Raw genomic sequence first — 23,055 nt, forward strand, 5'->3', positions numbered from 1 at the left:
GTCACAGTGGACTGCAGGAGAAGCAAAGCAAAACCAATGCTGAGGGTTTTCAGAAGTTTCTATGAAGATCACACAGATATGATTGGCTTACCTGTTTCAAAATTTAAACTGGGCCGGAATTTTGAATCAAAGTCCATGTTTTTATAAAAATTTTAGGTTTTACCAGAGCTTCTAAGATTCAGAACAACCAGCTTTGGACCCATCCAGACAGCATAGTATGGAGTCATCCTAATCCAGACTACTGCCACACTTCCACTTTATGGGAACTCTTTTTTGTGTTTGATCTTTCTTTTTTCTGTCTTTTCCAGAAACATTTTTTCCTCCTAGACTCAAGATGCCACGGTCCACAAAGAATAGCAAAGAGTTTGGGGTTTTTTTGTGGTTTTTTTGCTACTTACACAAGCTTGGCATTTCTACAACAAATAAAAGCATAAAAAAAAAATTAATGAAGGCAAAAAAACCCCAGGGATTATGAAAATACCAGGCAGCTAGCAGTTGCAAGTTGTGTAAGTAAGAATTGTGAGAATCCCCAAGTGATCTCTTGAGCATATAAACAGCAACCTACAAACTTCTGTTTGGGTTTCAAGGTGGAAATATCCAGATTTTGAGTGGGAAGTTTGAGAAACTGGAAGATAAAACCAATTTAAATGCACTGTTAGCAGAAGTGGTACAGATTTTATATGCATAATTAAAACAGTTATAATTCTTCTTCATGTTCTCAGGAAATAGTTTGCATTAATTTAACCAAGTCAGTTTAAATTAAAGGAGTTGTTAAAATTAGTGGACCACCTTTATTCAGACAGCCTGTTCCTCATGCTGAATCCACTCTTTCAAGAGAAAAGTATGACATTAGAGGTCAAGACTTTGTACAGGATTAGTAAAAATTATTACATGAAACAGGTCTTGAAAGGAATAAAACTCCACAGGTCAAAGATCCAAGTGAAAAGTCCTGAGAGCTTTTTTCTTGAAAATACATATATTAGGAAATTAAACAAGTTGCAGCTTCTGTACTTCAGTTCTATTTTCAAAGAAGGAATCAGCATTGGTAGAGTTGATACTGATTTTCTAAGCTACCTTTATTACTCAAAAGAAATGTACTAGGTAGTCAAAAGAGAACTCAAATGTTTCAAAATACTCAGTTTTCTCTCTATCAGTGTTTCATTTCCTTAACTGAATACCTACACATAGGTAGAAACACATCCATATGTATGTATATATAGTGTCTTTTTTAAGAAACATTCTGATACTTAAGTTTTTGGGGCTGGAAACCCTGGGGACATCCACATGCACATACGGATAAATCAGTAGCAGCAGTGTTGTTTTTCTGAAAGCCTGGATTAACACACCATTTACAAGGTTTCTTGCCAGATGGTTCGCTATTCACTGGATCTTTCAAAATTCAAAAAGTGTTTCCTGTAAGTAAGCCCTGCTAGTGAAGGTTACACATCCCTAATTTCTTTTGTCCCACAGCACTCATCTGCCAAATTATTCATTATACCTGGGTTGGTAGGGTGATTGGTATTTTCCCTGCAACAGTGTGTCTTCTAGATTTCACTTTGAATTCTATCTGTCTGTATGTCCTGTTCAGTGACATGTCATGCTAAAGTCAACATTCAGTCAGTATATATTATTGCTTTTTAATTAATTTTGGTTTTTTTCTGCCATTCTCCCTCCTTAGATGTCTGTCATAAATCATTGTTTCTTTTAATAAAGACCCTGGAATAAACAGATATATTGGTTTTCTGTTACGATATTTTTTGCCTTTTTAATATGATGGAATAGACATCACAGAAAAAAGTAATAATCAGACTTATTTAAATATTAACCTCTGGAAAAGAAAACTTACAGATCATTTTGAAAGTGAAAATACTCTTAAAAATATTTCCACTAAACATACCACTTCATTTTGTCCCCTTAAAAATCAATTTTCTCAAAACAGTATAAAAACCATGCAAACTAGAAAGCACTCACAAATTTACAAATAGCCTCAAATATGTATGGTTTTGCAAATGTAAGTTTCTCCCTGAAACTCCTCCCAATCTCAAGATATGCCATCATACAGACACTATTTCTGAAATCACTATTTCAAAGCTTTATTCACCTATATCAGGAAATTACCCATCAAGTACAAGAAAACACAAAACCTGGATTGGAAGGGGCAGTGCCCTAAATGGTTCAAATGAAATTTTATCTATTTGTATGAGAGTGATATGGAATCGGACATCCTTTCATTGCCATCATAGGTTTTCAAGTGACAAGCCTTAAAGGTTAGCCAGAAACAAAGTGCCTGTAATAGCCTCATGACTGCACAGGCCAGCCTGCACTTTTTGCAGTCAGATTTCTGTAGACAGTTGAGGTTGATTTGAACTGAGTCTGAAAACCTCAATTTTCCACCCAAGTGACATATTATTCTGGTGGCATGGAACAAACAACAATTTCACATGCTCTGACCCTCTTTAGAAGCTACAAACTATATATCACATTAGTAAAAGAATTGTCCTAAAATTAACACAAGACAGGTTTTGTTGGCTTTCTTTAGTTATTTTTCTCATTTCTGTTAAACTTGTTTAAAGCAGACATGAACAGAGAAAGTGATACCCTTTTCTCCAAATTTAGTACCAGCAGTTGCTGTAAAAAAAAAAAAATCATCAGTTTCACCATGCAGCTACAGAAAACTTTCATAATGCAAAGTGTTGGGTTATGGTACAAACCACAATGTTTTTTTACTAAATTTTGTTCCACTGGAAAGTTCCCGAAAACATCTTGTTATTGGCTGATAATAAGAGAGAAAAGGTTTAGGTAGATGAAGATATTAATGTTACCAGCACAGTACAGCAATAGGCAACCACATCATACCACATGAGAAAAGTCTTTATTTCCAGTCCACATAATTTTGTAGCTTTAGGAAATAATATGTATATTCGGAGAATTCTCTTTTCTGAACATGTAACATTGAAAATAAACAAACAGAACAAAATCAAAAAGTAACCCCAAAACCCAACTAAATACCACGAAAAAACCAAACAAATCTCTCATACAACATCTGAATTATAATGGTCAGCTTGGGATACATTAAATTATTTCTCACTTATTATTTTGTTGAATAGTGGTTTCCCTTGATTTATCTGGATGCTTAAAGCATTGCCATTCATTTGGGATTTTTTCAGAGATTATATTTTTATTTGATAATTTTTCAAGTCCTGCATGTAGGACTGTTGCTGGCAAAAGCTGTGTTGTTGTCCTGTGGGCACAAGCTGTAAGAGTTGACAGCAGGGCACTGATAAAACTGCCATACAGAGGCCTTTGAAACCCTTGGCAACAATAAAGTAAAAAAAAAAAGTGAATGGAGAGAAAGCAAAATTAAGAACTTCCAAGATACTTCTGTGGAGTTGCCGTACGTACTGTTAGCATATGTATCTACTGTTTAAAATAAACTCCAATAAAGCTTACTGTCCACTCCAACTTTCCAAAATCACACATTTCAATGGCAATTGTATTACCATTACATAGGGGTTATCCAAGTCTGAAGCAGTAAACCAAACTGTTATAATTCACTCCTGTAGATACCTTCCAAAGACGAGCATGGATGTTCTATTTCTTTAATTAACAGGAATTAATTGTTTGGATCTTTCAGGAAGCTTGGCTAAGGGGTAGGAAAGGGATAGGAAGGAATAATATCAAAATAAAAATATTCAAAAGTACGCAAAAGCACTCTGATGTTCTGCTTATATGGATTAAATCCAAAGATAGACTTCAGAATCTATGTAAAGACCCATACTCTAGGGTCTTTTTGAATGCAAGTTTTTAAGCTATGCCAAGAGATGAATTATAATGAACCACAGAAAATCACAGCTGAAATTCTGCAGTAAGGCTGTTACAAAACCACAGCCACTATTTTGCTATCCCAATTTTAATTCTGAACAACCTGACCTGTGGAATGTCTTGCTTTTGCAGAAAAACTTAGGGCAAAGCCTCACAGAACCCAAATCCATTCAAAAAAGCTGATGCTGCAGGCAAGAACCACAGAAAGTAAAGCACAAACTCTCAGGTCTAGACCAGGGTGTTGAAAGAAAAATGGACTCTGGCTATATTATGCAAGGCTTCTTAGCATAGCAAAATTGAAATTTATCACATTTTAAGCTGTCATGATTTCTGCTGAGTGTTACCTGGCACCCTAGAGTCCCTTCTCTATGCATAATTCAGAGTACCCATTAGAAAACTAGGTAAGAAGTGAAAAAGTCTCGCACACACTAAAGCCAATGAGTTTGAAGTTGAAATGTCACACACACACACACACACACACACACACACACCTGCAATTCAGGTTTGGATATCAAATGCTGATGATGATCCTCTAAACACAGACTTGGCGCAAAATGTCAGCATGGGGTAAATGCCCACACCACCTACACCCTTGTTCCTACTCTTGTTGCACTGAAATAATGCTGCCTGTCCCCAGCCTCCTGATATTTCCCTGCCACCACCCTCAGGTTGCTCTGAGGTCCTCCAGGTCAGAGCTGGGGTCTGTGCTACCCCTCCGGGCTCATTTCAGTGATTCTGGCAGAGAGCTGTGTCTTTGTTTGGGGAAAAAAAAAAAAAAAAAGTGCCTGAAGACAGAACACAGAAACAGGCTGGTAACCTGGGTATCCCTGGCCTTTCATTGTGGTTGAACTGCCACTGTTACACCACAGCCTGGAGATGGGCTGGAGATAGCACCTCTGAGCATGTGGGGAGATGAAAGGCAGGTAATCACATGAAAAACAAATGTGCAAGAACAAAAAGCACTAGAATAGATTCAATAAAGCTAAAAAAGGCCAGGAGCTTTCTGAAGAAGCTGCCCATGACCATTAAGGATCTAAATTCCTACATGGAAGAATGTAAAATACTGTCAAAAACTGTCCCAAGCATCCTTCAGAAGCAGAAAGTAATACTAAGGAAGATCTTTGTGACTGACAAAAGTTTACAATTTTTACAGTTATTTAAGTATTCGTTTTACAGATCTTGTCTGTTAGTACCTGCCACAATGCACTGGCAGAAACATCAAGAAAGGAAACCATAGTAGTACACATATCCGAAAGGAAGTTATAGACAGAAAAATAACCTTTTCAACATACACTTTTCTGATGTCTTCCTGAAGTGAGTTTTATGACTTAGACCTGTCCAACTGCTACATTTCTTTATTCTTTATGTTGTCAGATATTTTAATATTAATGGTTACTTAAAATGCTTTAAAAGTTTTGACTTTTTAGCCTTCCTGCAAAAGGTTTCAAGCATCAGCAACATGGATTATAACTCAAAATTAACAGGCAAGACCCAATAAACCAAATGGGAGAAAAAACCCCTAAGCAAACAAAGTGAGAATTAATATTCCTTACAACATATGTGGAAAATTTTTCAAGTTTACAAAATATAGCCTGTTCAAGTGCTCTCAACTGCGAAGGTAAATCCAGTTATGTTACGAGGGAGTGAAAGCCTGAGTTTTCACTCAGAGAGAAAACAGTTCGCTCAGAAACCTGGAGAATATCTTGAAAGGTAAATATTTCAAGCCTCTTGAAGCATCAGCAGCTTAGGCTGGGGATATATAGAGTTTTTATTAAATTAAGAAGAATTCATATAGGCAGATTACTGGAACACATATGCAGGATTTATGCTATGCTAGTAAAAAAACCAAAGATAGAACTAGAACAAGATAAAAAAGTAAAACAGTGGTGGTAAAGGTTTCATGAGACATGGTAAAATTAATCTGTATCACATTGCAGAGTGCAGATAAGTCCTGAAGACTTGATTTTGCCAAAGTGGTTCAAATGGGCTATCTTTCTTCCTTAAAAAGTTAAATCTTAAAGTAAGTGTCAACACAACAAAAATAAACACAGTTGCAATCCTAATCCCAAATCTTCCAACAATCAGCTGCAGGCATCCTTAATGCAATCATTTTGCTTGGAAGTGCCTCCTGGCATTTTTTCAAGATCTTTAGGGAGAAGTCCAGCTCACTGAGGTGCTCTCATTGCACTGAAAGTGATTTTTCACAGTCTCTGTTGAGGCTCCTTGGCGCTGTTTAAAGAAATCAAATGTGCCTGAGTTCATATTCGGTGTAAAAAGTCAAGTTCCAAAAAATATACATAAATTACCCCGGCGTACACATATCATCTATGAAATGTTGGCAGAGAAGTTATTTGAGTTCCTGAGACAAAAGTAAAAAGTGATCATTATAGTAATGTCATTTTCTCTGTATAGTCCTTAGACAAAAAATTAGTGGATGTAAGAAGTAAATTTTGAATGTCATTTTAGAGACAGCTTTTATGGAGACTCTTAGTTGCAGCTCCATTTCAGAAAGTTCTCCATTATTATGTATCTCTATTACTATTGACTCTACTGTGTTAAATTATGAGCTATGAGAGGTCTCAAAACAGAAAATGAAATAAAGGTGTTATCATTCAGAATTAATTAGATGGGGAAACTCCTTATCATATCCCATTTTTTGATGCTAACTTCATATCTTTCCTTTGCAGTATTTTCAGCTGTGCGACACTTTGCCTCTGACCACTGACAGGCTGTACATCTCACTTTTCTGAATATTGGGTATGAGATTATTCCTTTTTCCAGAAGACATTCAGCTATTCTGAAAAGCATCCTGTTGTGATCAGGAGGAAATATAGTGCAGGGAGAAAAGAAAAGGTGATAATTTTGTCATTTGTCTTTTTTTTTTTTCTTTTCTTTGTTCACCCACTTACAAAGTAAAAGCAATTCTATACTGAAAGATAGCTCCCTTATTATTTCAGAAGCAATATAATGAAAATGGCAAACCAGCATACTCTTTCTAGCACTAATTAGCCTTCATTGAATGATTCCCAACAATCACTGTAAATCCATACTTTGAAGTTGTGGCAATTGTGGACTTTTAGTTTGCAGAAGAAGCCTCCAAGTGTAAATATGTTGCCATAATGCACATTATGCTACTGCCAGATATTAAATGACATGGCTTTTTTTATTATATTCACTCCCTATTTGTTTTTTCTTTTTGGGGCGGATGTGGAGTTTTGGAAAATCCCATTCTCATGTATCACGGAGTGGTTTCTTTGTCCTCACAAACTACCTCATAAATATGCAATGACAAAAGCAATAAAACTGCTATGAAATGATATACTGACTTGTTTTTAAGGTATTCTCATCAGAAAAAAGCTTCCTGAAATCTTATGAACCAAAAGCTCAACTCTTAATTGTAACACTGCAAGCAAGACTAGTAGATAGATTTAAAGAGACAAATTAAAACAGAAATTCAATATGATAAACTATTCTTTAAAGTCCTGTTATGAATCATGACCTTAACCTTTTTGAAAAATTTAATGCCAACATGGGACTGAATATAAATATTCTACAGTACCATGAATCTGATCTTCAAAATTTATTAGAGTAATCTAGAATTTCCTGAAGTATTTTGTTTTAATTCAGAAGTAGTGGCAAACTTTGCATGAGCACCTGGAAAAAAGAAGAACTGTTTTGTATCCAGGAGAGATATAAAAGTAGTTGATTCCCTGTACATGGGAATATTTTCTGGCATCCCTCTTCCATAAAGAAAGAGATGTCAATCCTCAAGGGCACAGTTTAAAAATTCAGAGCCAAAACTCAAGAAACAGAGCACCATTAAACTTTCTTTGCCCACCACAGTTTACAGTTGCTGTATACAGTTCAGTTTGCTTCTTTGAAGCTTTGGGACAAGATGACTTTTGGAAGAAGGAGGTCACAGCCTTCCATCAGTTGTTTTAAACTGTGAGAAACCATTGCTTCACCAAATTAATACATTCAGTGGCTTATAAGTGCACATTCTTAGCTATTTAGGTAAAGACTGAGGTTGTTTGCAAACCCCAAACATTTGAACTGTTCAAGCCAAGCAGTTACATCTAACCAAATACATACTCAGGAATGTGAGCAAGAGCAGTTCATCCAACACACCTGAGAGGACAGCAGCCTTCAGCCAGAATGGACATTTGGGAATATAATATCTTCACTGAAAGACGATGTCTAACTTCATCTTAAATATAACTTCAGTAGGAGATGAAGCAGGAAGTCTTCTGTGAGACTGCCTCCAAACTGCTGTTTCTCCTGAGTCCTCAGTAAACAAACCTGGCTTGTCTGGACCACCTCTCTTTCCTCAGTTCTGCCACTCACACCTCAAGGGAGAAGTTAAAAAAAAAAAGGTAATTCAAGTTCATAAACATCAGGAACTACAGAATAATGTAGAATTATGCCCTCAGCTATTACTAAAAGGGATTTATCAATGAGAACTTGATATTATTCTGAAATATGGAAATGTGTAGAAATCACTAGGTATATAAGTTCTGTTGATTTCTTCAGTAAGAGGTTTCTTCAGAAAGTAGAACTGCTGGCATTCTGACAGCAGAAATCTGATGAGCAGGAGAAGGCAGGAAATGTCACAACAAAATATCTCTGTGGAAGTGGAAAACGTTGAGTTAGAATAAACTCTCACAATAATCCAAAGCATAAATTTGCTCCCAGAGTTTATTCCCTAGTGAATATAAGCAAGTTCCTTTGTGTGTGTGTGTGCGTGTGTTTCTGAGGGGCATACATTTCTTAAGCAATAGATAACTTACAATGTACTTAATTGTTTGAAAGGTCTGCAAAGTAGGATGCTGAACAAAATCATGGTCACATAAGAGGCAGAGGACTTGCAGTAAACACCTTATTATTTACAAATGCCCAGCGTAATTTTTGCAGGAATTTTGTAATCATTTTATAACTACCTCTAAAATGAATTTTTGATGACTAAAAGTAACACAGTGTTTTCCATATAAGACCACATTCTATACTGTTATAAGATGGTAAAGCCAGAATCTGACTAACTTATTTATATTACTTTTATATTACTCCTATACAAAGAGAAAAAGGCATTCTCTTTGGAAATCTACATTGCAACTAAGTCAATTCATCATAATTTTGAGTCTAGGCAGTTATGGAATAAATTTGTTGATGTTTCATATGAGTACATTTAATAATTTTTAATGATTCATTTCTTATTCTGTTAATAGCTTCTTCAAATCAAATGTTTTAATCAAAAGCAGTGTCTATTGTTAGATGGGTAGAAGACTAAAAGCTTATGGTTTAAATTTTTTTCATGCTACGACACATTGTATTGATGAGAGTACACCATCTGACTGATTTTTATTTATTTTATTTGAGGGTTTATGCAAGATGGGAAATAATACTATCTCCAAGCTGCATCCAACAAAGTTTAGTCACTAACCCTCTATTAATGCTGTGTGGTGATAATGGGTTTCTGAGACTTAGAAGCACTCTTCCTTGGGAAAAGTGATGGAAATTAACAAAGCCCTCACTCAAGGAAGCCCTGATTCTTCCTTTGTAATAAAAGATTTATGCCAAGCTAGCTTGATTTCACAAATTTTTTCTCTCCTTTTCCTTACCCAGAACAGGTTATAGCACAACCTGGCAAGAGCCAGCAGGTTTTTCTTCAAGTCAGTTTCAGGCACAAGTAAGAATGCTGGTATTTTATGTGTTGCTGAAGGCTTCAAACTTTTGGTTATTGGATATGACTTAGGAAGCAAAAAAACTGACTGACCCTGGCAGACACATCACTGGTTTGCAAAGACTGACTTAGCTGCTTTATGCATTTGGCTCCAGGACAACCAACATAGCTGTCATATTCCTGAGAAAAGAAATCCCCTCATCTGGATTAGAGCTTAGCACTTAAACTCTCAGTGACACAGACTTCAAAATCCAACATATTTAGAAGAAGCAGTCTTCCACTCCTCCTTTTAATAAGCCCATTCAAAGTGACTCTTCTTTCTTTATGCATTTTAGATCACATTTCCAGAGCACTGCTGTGGCTCAGTGCTGTAGTGCCTCATTCTAAATGCCCTTTGGGGTCTAATTGGATTTTCAGTGCTTGGACACTTTGCTCCAATGAAAATCATTAAAAGCTAGTTTTCATTTTTAGCCATCTATTCTCATTATCAACTAACCAATTAGTTGATAACCCTACTCGACATCTTATTGCGTGCTTGAAAAGCTAATTTGCTTTAAAATTTGCCTATTTGCAGTAATTTTCTTGGTGTTTATTCCTGGACAAGAAATAAGCATGAACTTCAAGAGAGATCAAAAACAATCAAAGCTTCTTCCCCGTATTAACATCCTTACTCAGTTTGTTACCTCATGCTACTCTTATTTCAGTGCTTCAGCATTATTTGAGAAACTCATTGTAAATTAAACAAGTTATGTTGTCTTCATTTCTGTGTTGTTCTGACCTCATATCTCATTAGGGTTAATCACAGAATCTTACAATCGCTAAGGTTGGAAAGACCTTTGAGATTATCAGGTCTAGCCACCAACACAGCACTGTCAAGCCCAACACTAAACCATGTCCCTGAATGCCACATCTTCAGGTCTTTTAAATCCCTCCAGGGATGGTGAATCTAACACTGCCCTTGTGACAGAGCTTAACAACCCTTTGGCAGAAGAAATTTATCCTAATATCCAATCTAGTCTTCCCCTGGCACAACCTGAGTCCATGTTCTCTGGTCCTGTCACTTGCTATTTGGGACAAGAAACAAACACTCACCTCACTATAACCTCTTTTCACGCAGGTGTAGAGAGCAATAAGGTCTCCCCTGAGCCTCCTCTTCTGCAGGCTGAGCTCCCCCCCATCTCCCTCAGCCTCTCTTTATCAGGTTTGTGCTCCAAACCCTTCACCAGCTCTGTTGCCCTTCTCTGGGCACGCTCGAGCACCTACATGTCTTTCTTCTTGTGAGTGGCCCAGAAATGGACACAGAATTCAAGGTGTGGCCTCAGCAGTCCCAAACCAGGATTGGGCACTGCCCTGGTCCTGCTGCCACACCATGGCTGGGATAACCCACGTGCCATTGGCCTTCTTGTCCAACTGAGCACACCTGGGTGTGCCTTATCATTGCAGCAGTACTCCCAATATCTGTCAGTTAAGAGAAGAATATCAGCTCTCATTTCCCCCAAATTATAGGAAATTTTTAGCCATCTACTTTGTATCCTTAGTAATATAGTAATTTACTTCATATAAGATCCTTTTGGTTTCTCTATAGTACAGACCCCTCAGAGATATTATCAATAGGATCCTCAGAGGTGCTTGCAAAGTTTTGTTCTTTTGTGCTACCACAAAGACGGTAATTTTAGCCCTATAATGGCGTTATCTGCAGAGCGTGAGTAGCAGAAATTGGTTGGCCCTATGGGGACTAGTCAGCATTTGCACTCAAATAACTGAAATTTATGCAAGTGTTAAACCTACATTAGTTTGTGTTAATATCTTTCTGAGAACCTAGCCCTGTGCAAGCTTCTTAATTTGGGAATTTAAGCAAGGCATTTTAAATTGTTAGACTCTTCTGAAAACCTTAGCCTCTTGCTAAATAAAGCAAATCAGGATGAGAAGCCAGGAACTTCAAGGGGGCGGGGGGGAAGAGAGACAGGTCTTCATCACTAGAATTTTCTCTGTTAAGTATCCTGGGCACTTGGATTAAAACAGTCCCCCCCAAAAGGGTAACAAACTAGAGAATCCTTCTTGTATTTTGAGTAATATTAATTCCTTTTTCTTTCAAGAAAAGAGGGAGGAAAAAGCCCTTGGAGCTCTTACAGTCTCCCTTTTCATATAGTAAAGTCGCCCTTTTACCATCTAAATAACATCGTGTCTTGTGCTGACTAAAAACTATTGTTGCTCTGATTCACACACTGAGAAAACAGAGGTCACATATGGCCACCTGCAAGAAAGAGCATTAAGCAGTCAGTGACTCAAACCCCCTGTGCATGTTTCTGTCTGTATTCCATTCAGCAACCAGTCATTTATTCCCTTTCGTTTCACTCTTCCCTGCCAGCTGCTTTTGCTACAAAGCTGTCACTTTCCATTATGTCTTGACCTCCTGTTCCTGCAATTAACAGCTACTGCTAATTGTGCTCAGCTGCAGGTCATTTTGCTACCACCACCTCTCTGTCAGTCAGAGTGCTCCATGATTTCTCCTACACTCATCCTTTGGCCTTTGCATAGCTGGGAAAATAAAATATGGGTACTTTCTCCTTAACTACTAAAAGAGAACAGATACATTTTTCAAGGAGAAGGTTGCATTTCCAGAACTCGTCTTCTCTTCTACAAATTGGTTTCTAATTTCCAAACTGTGAAGAAAAGAGCATCTAAAAAAAACAGCAACAGAAATTCCTTACCTACTGGAAGAATCCCAGTGCACAAAATTCTAATGACAGTTAGGTTTTATTTCTTAGTAAATAATTGAAAATAATTAATCTATGTTAATATTTCTTCTGAATGAAATAAAACTACCAATAAATTCACTCCCAGACTCCTATTAAAAAAAACCTAAGTTCCAAACATGTATAACTTTTTGCATTAAAATTTTGTCAAGAGCAGATAGACGATAGGACAAGGGGGAAGAGTTTTAAACTAAAAGAGGGGAGATTTAGATCAGATGTTAGGAGGAAACACTTTTCTCAGTGGGTGGTGAGGCCCTGGCACAGGTTGCCCAGAGAAACTATGGCTGCCCCATTCCTGGAAGTGTTCAAAGCCAGGTTGGACAGAGCTTGGAGCAACCTGGAATAGTGGAAGGTGTCGCTGCCCATGGCAGGGGGTTGGAATAAGGTGGTGTTTAAGGTCCGTTCCAACCCAAACTCATCTAGGATAATTTCAAACCCATTATTTTGCCACTGATATTCAAGTAATCCTAGGTGAAATTAGTTAAAGCTCATGCAACATAAATCAGTATGTAATTAAATGGTTTTTACAGTGAGGAAAAGACATTTTCAAATGCAGAAAATCTGAATCAATTATGCTACACTTGCTGTAATTAACAGCTCTTCATTGCAAGGGATTATTCCACAGGTTCTTAAATTTCATGACTCCATAAGTAGGACTTCCTGGCAATTTCATGATCCTTTGTTCTGGTCACCTAAGAATAAGAATGTATTCTGTTAGGCTGTAAGGTTTAGGATTAGGCCTTTTTCAGTACTGGGCGTAGGGCTTGGAGGATTCAGCCAAAAAGCATGGAGGAAGCATAGCAATAAATTAAAAATTAAATTGAAATTTATCTCTTATACCAACCCTACAAATGTTCTGAAAGTTTTATGAATCATTAGATTTAGGATCCATTAATAATGCTTGACAATTAAATCATTACTTTAACATTTTAGGTATTTTATTGTTTAGATCATTGTAAACACTTATATTGAATTCTGCTTTTATGGTATATCTTGAGACTGATCTCTTTTTTCAAAGATTTTGAAGATGATCAAAAGGTAAAGGTCACCAAGGATTACTGACTGTAAAAGACTGAAGTGCATAATTCTAATATTCCCTGGTCTATGGTAATAACTTAGATAAGTAAAATAAACCACAAATTTTGTTAAAACACTATTCATTGTTCAGAAACCACTTTTGGAGGAGGCATGCTATCCTTTCCATAGGTAAAAGCATTTAGACAAAACTCACTCACAAAGCAGAGCAATCTTACCTATGTATTCTTGGCAACCCAATAAAACAGAATAACAATTGGTAATCACATTAATCATATGGTTTAATGAAACTCATTAATCATGAATTTCTTTCCTTCTAGTCTTTCCCTGTTACTCTGCTCCAGAATTTTTTTTCCTTCCCAACATACATCTCCTTCTCTCCTCCTCCCTTGCCCAAGCCTCTGTGCTACAGGGGAAGAGAAGTCTGTGCTTAGTTTTGGTCACAGAGTGGGGCTGGATTATCCTTTGCACACCTAGAAGAGACCTCCTGCCCTATTTCAGCAGTGATAAGACTGTGCAGTTTTCATAATTCATACAAAGAAAAGGTCCAAGGTTTTTCTTAGAGGAAAATTTGGTTGCACTGACCCTGCTGCAAAGACAAAATGCAGGTCTGTATAATCCCTTTTCTTGAGATGGTGGAAGGCACTTGGCCTAAAGGAAGAAGGTGGAAGGAAGGATTTGCTCTTGGACTTCTTTCGCAGGCTCCAACTCATCAACTAGCACTCCTTCAAATCATTTATCAAAAAACTAAACAAAACACACACACACACACACACGCACGCACACACACACACAAAAGCGCCACAGAAATGCCAAGCAATAACAACAAAAATCCCTCTAAAAATACTTTTTTTACAAAACTCTCAGAATGGAAGGTTTCTATAAGCCACTTCTATGTCTGAGCTGACGCAGAGTTTCCCAGAGACAGGAGCCTGCTGAGCGCTCCCATGAGAGCTTCTCACTAATGTGAGTATGCCTGGGAAAGCATCTACACCACGATTAGACATGTTTCTCACCAACGCATCTAACAGAGGAGGCTTCCCAAAATGGGTAAGCAGGCTGCTCTGGCGCCTAAATTAGAATTCCCCCTCATGGTGAGTTCCAGAGGAAGCACTATTATGGGTGCCAGTATCCTTCTGCCTGCAGGTATTACCAAATGGTTTCAAATAAGCGCAGTTCTTCATCTAATTCATTTTTTTCCCCTGTCTTGCCCCACCAGCCAGGTCTGGCATGATCTAGATTATTAGGATATTTTTTTTCTTTTTTCTTTCTTCTCCAAGTGGTATGAAGGGGAGCTACAGCCCTAGCCCTATCAGAAAGAAAGGACTAATCCCACTTAACAGAAATCAAGCTTGTCAGTACAAATTTAAGCAATGTATGTAAGCAATGTCACTTCCTCTTTTGATAAAGATTTCTACTATTTATTCTAGTTATTATTTCTACACTTTTGAAGGAAGAATCCAAAAGGCAGCTTTTGCCTGTTTTCAAGAAATGAAGGAAAAGAAGTTGGTTTGCATTTCTTTTATCTTTGAAATATCAGTAACAAAAAGACCAACCAAAAAACCACTCACACAAACCCACCTACCTCACCACAGTGGCTACCACCACACTGACTAATTGATGTCACCTTTCAGAGATGACATTTCTCTAGGACAGTCTAAGTTGAAGGAGGTTTCTAGGCAGGAAATTTAGGATACCACAGGGCTCATCATGTAAGTGTTTTTGCAGTCCCAAAGTCACAGCTGCTGGGGTGCTGTCTGGAGGAAGGAAGATATTGGTGGTGACAATTACTAACAGCTTTGCTTACAATGCTCTCACAGCATAAGGAGGACTTTTATCAGGTTTTGAGTACAAGTTTTATCTCTCTCTGAAGGCTCCAGTTCTCTCATGCCATCAGGAAAGTGATAATAGTTCTACAAACATATGTTTTCAGTGTAATTAGAATAAATCCTCTTTTTATTCCACCCATTTATGCCACATTAAGAGGAGCCATTTAAAAAAATTGAGGAAATATGCAAAGTGGAGGATGAAAAGCTCCTCCTGCTTTCCTGCCTCTTCTGAGAAAAGGAGGTATGGAATGCTCTGCTTTCTTCTGTCAGAGATTACTGCCAGATTTTGGATGGAAACATAGCCATGGAAGAGCAAAGGGCACTGTAAATGCATCCAGCAGGCATGTGTCAACCCAGTTCTTCAGGAGAGCAGGGAAAGCCACCCCAGACCACTTCAAGGGCAAATGCAGCCACCTCTGGACAGAAAGAAGTTAGCAGGCACCTGGATGAATTCAGTCATTGGCACACGTGTGACCTCCAGCAATTTTTTTTTTTTTATTTTGTTTTCCCAAAAACAAATTCTGGTCCCACCATAGGCAATAACTCAGTTGGAGTGATAAACCAAGTTTAATTTGACAAAGGTCTTTCCTAAGCAAGAAATAAATGGGAGTTTTGAAAAAACCCTGATGGTTAAGTGAGCTCTAATTAATATAATTATTTGCCATGCTACAGAAACCTGGAACACTTTATACCAGCAACTGGAAAGCCAGTATTCCCTAGGTGTGTGGCAGTCAGCCAGGACTTCAACAACACAATGCTTTGCTTTTCACTATCAGAGGTGTTTATGCTCTGAAAGGTAAAAAGATATTTCTTAAAGTTGTGGGGAAAACTGGGGTCATGGGCCAATTGGGAGATTTAAACATTGATTTAAAAATCAATAAATAAACAAGTAGGTAAATAAATGAATAAATAAAAAGAAAGGGAAAAAAGCCCTAACTCATACTTTGTAAAATAGGTAGTGAAAAGGTTCTGTATACTTGTAAATAGCTTTCCACATCAGTCATAAGGTGCTACAACAAGATCATTTTCTTCAGTTCTTTATGACCGTCTGAACACACAGCGGTTAGCAGAATCTTGTTACAGTATCATAATCTTTTTTTTTTTTTTTTTTCCTTCCAGACTTCCTCTTGCTCTCCTGGCATTCATTTTTTCCCCTTTACCAACCATCAGCAAAGGACATTTCGCATGGGAATCAACCCAGTAGTTCTCCTGACCCTGGAAGACAAAGCAAGAGTGGAAAGGGATCATAAGTGGTTGCCAATCTCAGTGTGGAGGTCCATGAAACTTCCAAAGAGCTACTGAGGGAAGAGATCTCTTCCATAACTTCCTGAACTCTGTAAAGAAGCATGAGCTTTCTACTCCGCTGATACTACTTCTTTAGTAGGAAAAAAGACCACCACTTTTTTTTCTTTTCTTGAAAAATCTGGGGAAAACTAGATGCCACATCGTGAGTTAAACTCTTCTTTTGTTCTTCTTCTCAAGGTGCAAATTTGACTGAAGTGGTTTTTACATGAATTCAGAAAGGGGAAAAAAAAATAATAAGAGGACAATGGAAGCTTCTTTGTAAAGCAGTTTTTCTTTACTCAAATGAGATAATTAGCACAATGCTATTAGAAGATAAACACATTAATAATACATTCCTTCCTCATTGTTCAGTTCCTATGCTCCAGCACAGAAGACTGGTAGTGCCCTGTTACTTGGGCAGTGAACTCTTATCTCCGAACGGTGGAAAAAAAATTCCTCAAATCTTAGCTTACAAGGACTGCCTAATTTGCTATTCAACTGAAATCTATAGACAGATTAAAGGGCTGAGCACTGGAATGAGCAACACAAGACAGCTGCAGCAGCTGGGAAGCAAAGGCTTGGAAAGGCATTGAATTTTCTTTCCCTTTAGCAAAAAAAGAGAAAAAACTCTGTTTTAGAGAGAGACCCACAGATGGTCTAGCAGGAGCAAGAGTAAAAGGCTGCTGAGAGCAGCAATGTCCTTCCCTGATAAACGACAACATATAGTTCTGCTTTCCCATCAGTTAAAGAAGGCTCTCCTTCCTCCCACACAGGAGCAGGAATTTGTCTGTAGTAAGGTCACTACATATTTGTCAGTGTTTACTAAGATATTTGTTAAGATTTTAGTAAAAAAATCTTAAAATCTTCTCCGGGTGAAGCAGAGAGTAGGCCCAAATATATCTTTTAAAAGCTTCTCCTGTTAATGGAACACAAACATCTCCAACCCTGCAATTAACGCAAGAGAGATAATAGCCTTGGTCACATTAAAAACTAAGTAATCTGAATTTACATTCTCTTATTTTCTAAATGGCCAAATTTACCTAGATACTCTTACAGTTCAAGGGCAAGCTGAGCACTGACATAGCACAGGGGTTGATTTTAAAGCTATCTGTTTGCTGCTACTACTTTTCTTTGTCTTAAAGTAATGTGCGGAAAGTAGCATTGAGCACTCTCCAAAGTACTGCTGGAAGAATGCTTGCTTTTCTCGTTTCATGCCTACTCATGCAGAGGACCACTTGCTATGCTGTAATTTCACTAGTCAGATGTAAGTAAACAGAGCAGGAAGGAAGCCCTGCCAAAATCAGATAACCTTTTCTGAAAGCACGTAAAACCAAAGTGGCTGAACTCAGGTGGCTGGAAGGTCTGCTTCAGAGAATGGTAGATCTTCAGATCATGACAAATTCCCTGTTTGACAGTGATACATGGTACTTGCTGCAGTCCACAGCAAGCAGTACACTTTAAATAATCTCTCTTTTGTACTCTGACAGTTTTAACTCCTTTGGGAAACTACTATCAAATTGTGCTGATAGGTACAGTCAAAAACCCAAAGAGCACAGTCTTTAGCATACTTCAAAATAAGGATGCATTACAATTGATTTTATCTTATTTATTTACTAGGATTGTAAAATAGCCTCTCCTGATGTCTAGCTCAGAAAGTTGATTTAGTAGGTTATTTTGTTAGTTAACTTCTTAACCAAACTAAAATATCTGTTATCTCAGGATAGGGATTGCTAAGTGACCAAGGCAACAACTTGGGATTGCAAACCTGAATTCAGATCCCAACCCTCTTCTAAATCTCAGCTAAAGTGAAGTTTGCTACCTGCAGGAGAGGTGTCAGGTGACATGCATCAGGAACTGCAACTCACTCGTGCAAGAATATTAAAGACTTATAAATGCTGCTGTGTCTGTAGCTTCATTTAAAACAGCCAAGTTCTAGACAAACCTCAGCTTTTAAGATGTCCTTAACAGACTTTGAAAATGAGACGTTTTCAACATTTTTTGATGATGAATGTCTAATTCAAGGAATTCAATGATTTCAAACAGTCATTTAACATAGGTGGAATTTTTGGAGTTGGCTAATGTTCTCACTGTGAGACAACTTCAGTACTGTTGTCAAAGCACATAAACATCCAAATTCCACTAATGTGCCAGAGTCCTGATTGCAAAACATTTCAAGTCTTTCATAAAGGTGTTCTCAACATAAAAGCAGCACACTTTAGCAATAACCTTGGTATTATCACAGCATCACTTCAATTGGAGGGGATCTCCAGTCAAAACCTAAGGGCTCAACTCAGGACTTTGCCTCACTGCAGCTTGAAATTTTCCAAGGATGGGGATAGTGCAGTTTCTGAGATTCCTCTGAGATGCTTCACTTTTCCTCATGCAGTGGATACAAAGCTTAGACACTTCACTTGTGGCTGAGAAATCTACTCTATTAGACTCTGTGATTAGATGGTTGCTTGAGTTTCTTTGAGCCCACTAACCTAACAATAGCTTAGAGGAGTGACTGCTTTATACTGGTCTAGAATCCAGTAAAAGATTCCAAGCTCATGTGAAATTCTACTGTTATCTGTCTTCCAGAGAAAAGATACCTTAGGGTATCTGGGTGTCAAACAAGCGTCTTATTCCTCTGTCATTTTTGACTGCAGCTCCTCACAACTTTTAAATTTTAATGAAGTAAATTTTAAGAAGCTTTTTACTCATGTTAACAATCCACAAAACAGACAAACAAAAACAAAGCCAAGCAAAAAAATTAAAAGAAAACCAAAGGAAAAAAAAAGAGAAACCTCAAAATTATACTAACTAAACAGGAGCATGTGCAAAAGGTTATGCCAGCTAATCTGAGGAACAGTTCTGGGAAAGCCTCAGAGGGGTTTCTTAGGTTTGGATTTGTAGGGTTTTTTCCCTGATAATATCCCATTTAAATGCATATTATCTGACACATGCCCTGGCCCATGACTTTATCCTCTAGAGACTACTCTGGTACAGAACTTTGACCTTACAGGAAATTCATCACAGCTATTGCAAAAATTAAAAGATCAGAAGCTGTAGAAATTTTTATATTAATCATTGAATATTAATCTTTTTTATATTTAGGACATTTTTACTTTTACTCAACCTATACTAAGTGTCAATACATATCCAAAGAGACTTAGCTGCATTTACATATGTGTATTTTAGTCACACACTGCACTTTCTGGAAGGAGCTTCTTGACAGTGGTGAGAGTGAGGTGGGAATTGTGAGGGCAGTCTCAGACACCAGCCTCCTGGCGGGAAGTAGAGGAAAGCTGAGCTAAACACACCTGTCTGACACTCTGACAGGTAATCCTTTCCAATTCCAAACAATGAATCATACCACTAAATCCCCCATACTTAAAATAGCAAGGGGAAGCTAAAACTACAATAAAATAAACATCTATGACAACTAAATACAGCTTTCTCAAGACTGAAATGAAGCTTTTCCAGGTTTCCGTAATTCTTCCCCTAAGACCATGCAAAGGTTGTTGGTAGCTTTCTATGCCTGTAACTGGATGTTTGTCATGGTTATGATTCACTGTGTCCCAGGGCTCTGTAGCACATCCTGCTACAGAAAGCTCTCAGCCGAGCTGCTCCTCTTGGAGACTCTCACTGAGCCCCTCCTTACACCTCCACAGGCACAGAAGGGTCTCAGCTGGGGGGAGTTTCATTTTCCAGGTTCTATCTGCTCTTTACAAAGAGTACAAACAACATCCAGAACCTACATACAACCTTATTTTGGATATTAATATCCCCACTTATTTCAAGCTACTGATTAGAATGAGGCCACCCGTGTCACACACAGAGCTGGGGAGCCAGTTTCATATATATTATTATATATTATTATATATTAAGGATGTGTGAAAAGAATGCAAGCAAGTACAAGAAAACAAGATTGATGAAGAAATTAATTTATGTTGGAGTCATGGGCCTCTTTCTCCATAAGATGTTAACAGAAATCTCTTCTCTGTCTGGGGTCTTTTCTCCTCTTTTAAGTTTCCTACAGCAGCTATCTTTGTTTATAACACATAGAGAGAACAAGTATAAAACAACATCACTAAAATCAAATCCCATTTCCTCAAAAAAAAATGCGATGAAACAAGCACATTCCTTTGAAGTAGCTCTATTAAAGTTTCCACTAGAAAGTGGTGTCAGTTATTTGTAGCCTTTTTTAAAACCATATCTATGTGTGAAGCTTTACTCAAAATACTGTGTCAGTTACAGGTGTGATCTTCATTTTCTGGACAATTTTAACTGCAAAAGACCCCCTGCAAACCAAATTGCCTCAGTTGTAGGGTATTTCCCCAACCTGAACATGCTGCTGCTGCACCTGGAAGGCCATGAAATGCTGGGGAAAAAAAAAAAAAAAGGCTAGTACCGGACACGCGGAGCAGCAAAACATTTTTCTACTTCAGATAAGTGGAGCATTTAATGGAGTTGTACTGAGATGTCCTGAACAAATGGATAGACCACTGGACTGGGGTGCCACTGAGTCACTTGCTAATCTGAGTTCCCCCTCTGGCTTCATGGACAACCTGATATGTATTTTCTAGACTTTCACAGCCTTCCCCTATTTTTTTATGTGTATTTTTAATAGTAGCAAGAAAATGGGTTTTTTCCAATAAAGCCACTTGGTCATACTGAAATTGAGGAAGACTACAAGTTATTCAGATATTTTCTATGTGACTCTCCCAGCCTTATTCTTGCCAGAAGAGGGCTGCATTCAGAAAAGAATAATAATTCCATGTTTTCAAGTAGATGCAAATAGCAATATACAAGATGGGTCCCATTGGTTTTATTAGTTGTTAGCTGAGGCTATCAGTTCCCACACAAATGATTTAAGATTATTCAAGTCTATAAATCTGTTATACGTTGCTCTTCATGGTTTATTTTTTATAATTAAGGGAAAAAAGTTTGAACGTTACTTTGTCCAAGGCCTCTTAAAACAAGTGTTTCAGAAAAACAACTGAGCCACATTACCTTGCTTCATTTATATGACAGTAAATGTGCAATTAACTCTTCTGTTCTGAAGGGAGGCCTGAATTCATTATTCATTATGAATAACATGTAAAGATAATAACGTTTTCATAAAACTGACATCATGGATGATAATTGTCTTTTAAAATAGCCCACCTGAAAATCTATCTTGAGGACTTTATTTGGCAAAGTGTGTAAATTACTGGAGAAGGTAGATGGAGCATTAAACAAAAAAAGGTATGGAAAAATAAAGGACCTAATTTTTATTTGCAGGGTTTTTGCCTGACAGAGTGGAACATTCAGAGTTCAAAGCATCAAAGCTTTTTCATGCATGATCGTGTTGATTAGCAGAGGCTGGGCACAAATTTCAGTTCTTGGTATCTCGATGGCACGATCAAGCTGCAGAGTCAGATACAATAACACTTTTCATTATCCTATTGTCTTTGCATCTCTTTGTGGGCAAATATACCAAAAACACCCTCCAGACAAAAGAAACTCATGAGAACAGCTGGCAACTATGCAAGTCTGAACATGGGAACATTGTTTTGAGGTATGTCTATTTCAAAACAATATCCCATAGGCAGTCTAAAGGTGATAAAATCTGAGCAAAAGATATACTTCAGTTTTAGAAATGTCACATCTTTCTGTGTGGAACCACTTTACTATAGGGCATAGGTAAACACCTCACAGAAAGGCCACCAGCACCACCACTTCTACCTCCATATGTGAGCACTGTGAGTATCAAACCATCTTCCAGTTTATCTATCTATCTTACTTATCTATCTAACTTATCTATCCAGTTTGATCAATTTATACTCAGACACATAACTCATCTAGGCACCAGATACAGGTCAGCCAGTTAGCTAAAGACTGGAACCTTAAGACCTCAGCTAAAGTACAGAGAAAAATCTGAAAGCAAGTTCTTGTATATGGAAGTTTGGGAGCGAGTCAAACTACTTCTGTTGGCACAGTTGCCAAAATTTTGTTTGACATTGAAAAATCAGATTAAATACAAAGTGCTCTTCTGTACTCATACACTGAGAGAACAAACCCAGAGCAACTCAGATTGTCTTTTCTGAGTTACTTAATCCTCAGTGTTAGAAAACAGCCTTCAAAGACAGCATTATCTATCAATCTTACAGAATATTTCACAAATTCTCTATTCACAATATTCATTTTTCTTCTGAGGAATGTCTTCAGTCTCTTAAAGACTCAGTGATTTTGTACAAAACATCACACACAATAGCTTGAGAGCAATCAATCTCCACATGGTCTTGACATGATGTACTCTGACTTCAGATTTCATGTCAGGCATTGGACAAGCAGAAAAAAAAGCAGAAGTTAAAACCTATTTTAATTGCTCTCCTCACTGTTTTCATTATGAAAGAATTTAGAAGTAATACTGCTTCATTAGTACTTTGATAATTCACTGAGTGAGTTAAAGCAAAGTGAGTGAGAGAGAAGCCAGCAAAGAAAACTATTATGAAAGAATTCCATGCACTGGCAGAAATCTTTTCAGTTCAGTTTTGGATAATGAAGGTCTAATTATTTTACTTAGTAATTGCTGGCATTGACCTGGTTTAAGGATAATTGTGTCTTTCTCAATTAGTCTCTTTTCCTTGAATCAGAGCTTAGCAGCTCTGATGCCAGCTCTGATATG

Source organism: Empidonax traillii, unplaced genomic scaffold, assembly GCF_003031625.1.
Source record: "Empidonax traillii isolate 1590-97213 ecotype Southwest subspecies unplaced genomic scaffold, ASM303162v1 scaffold822:size278920, whole genome shotgun sequence".
NCBI lineage: Eukaryota > Metazoa > Chordata > Aves > Passeriformes > Tyrannidae > Empidonax > Empidonax traillii.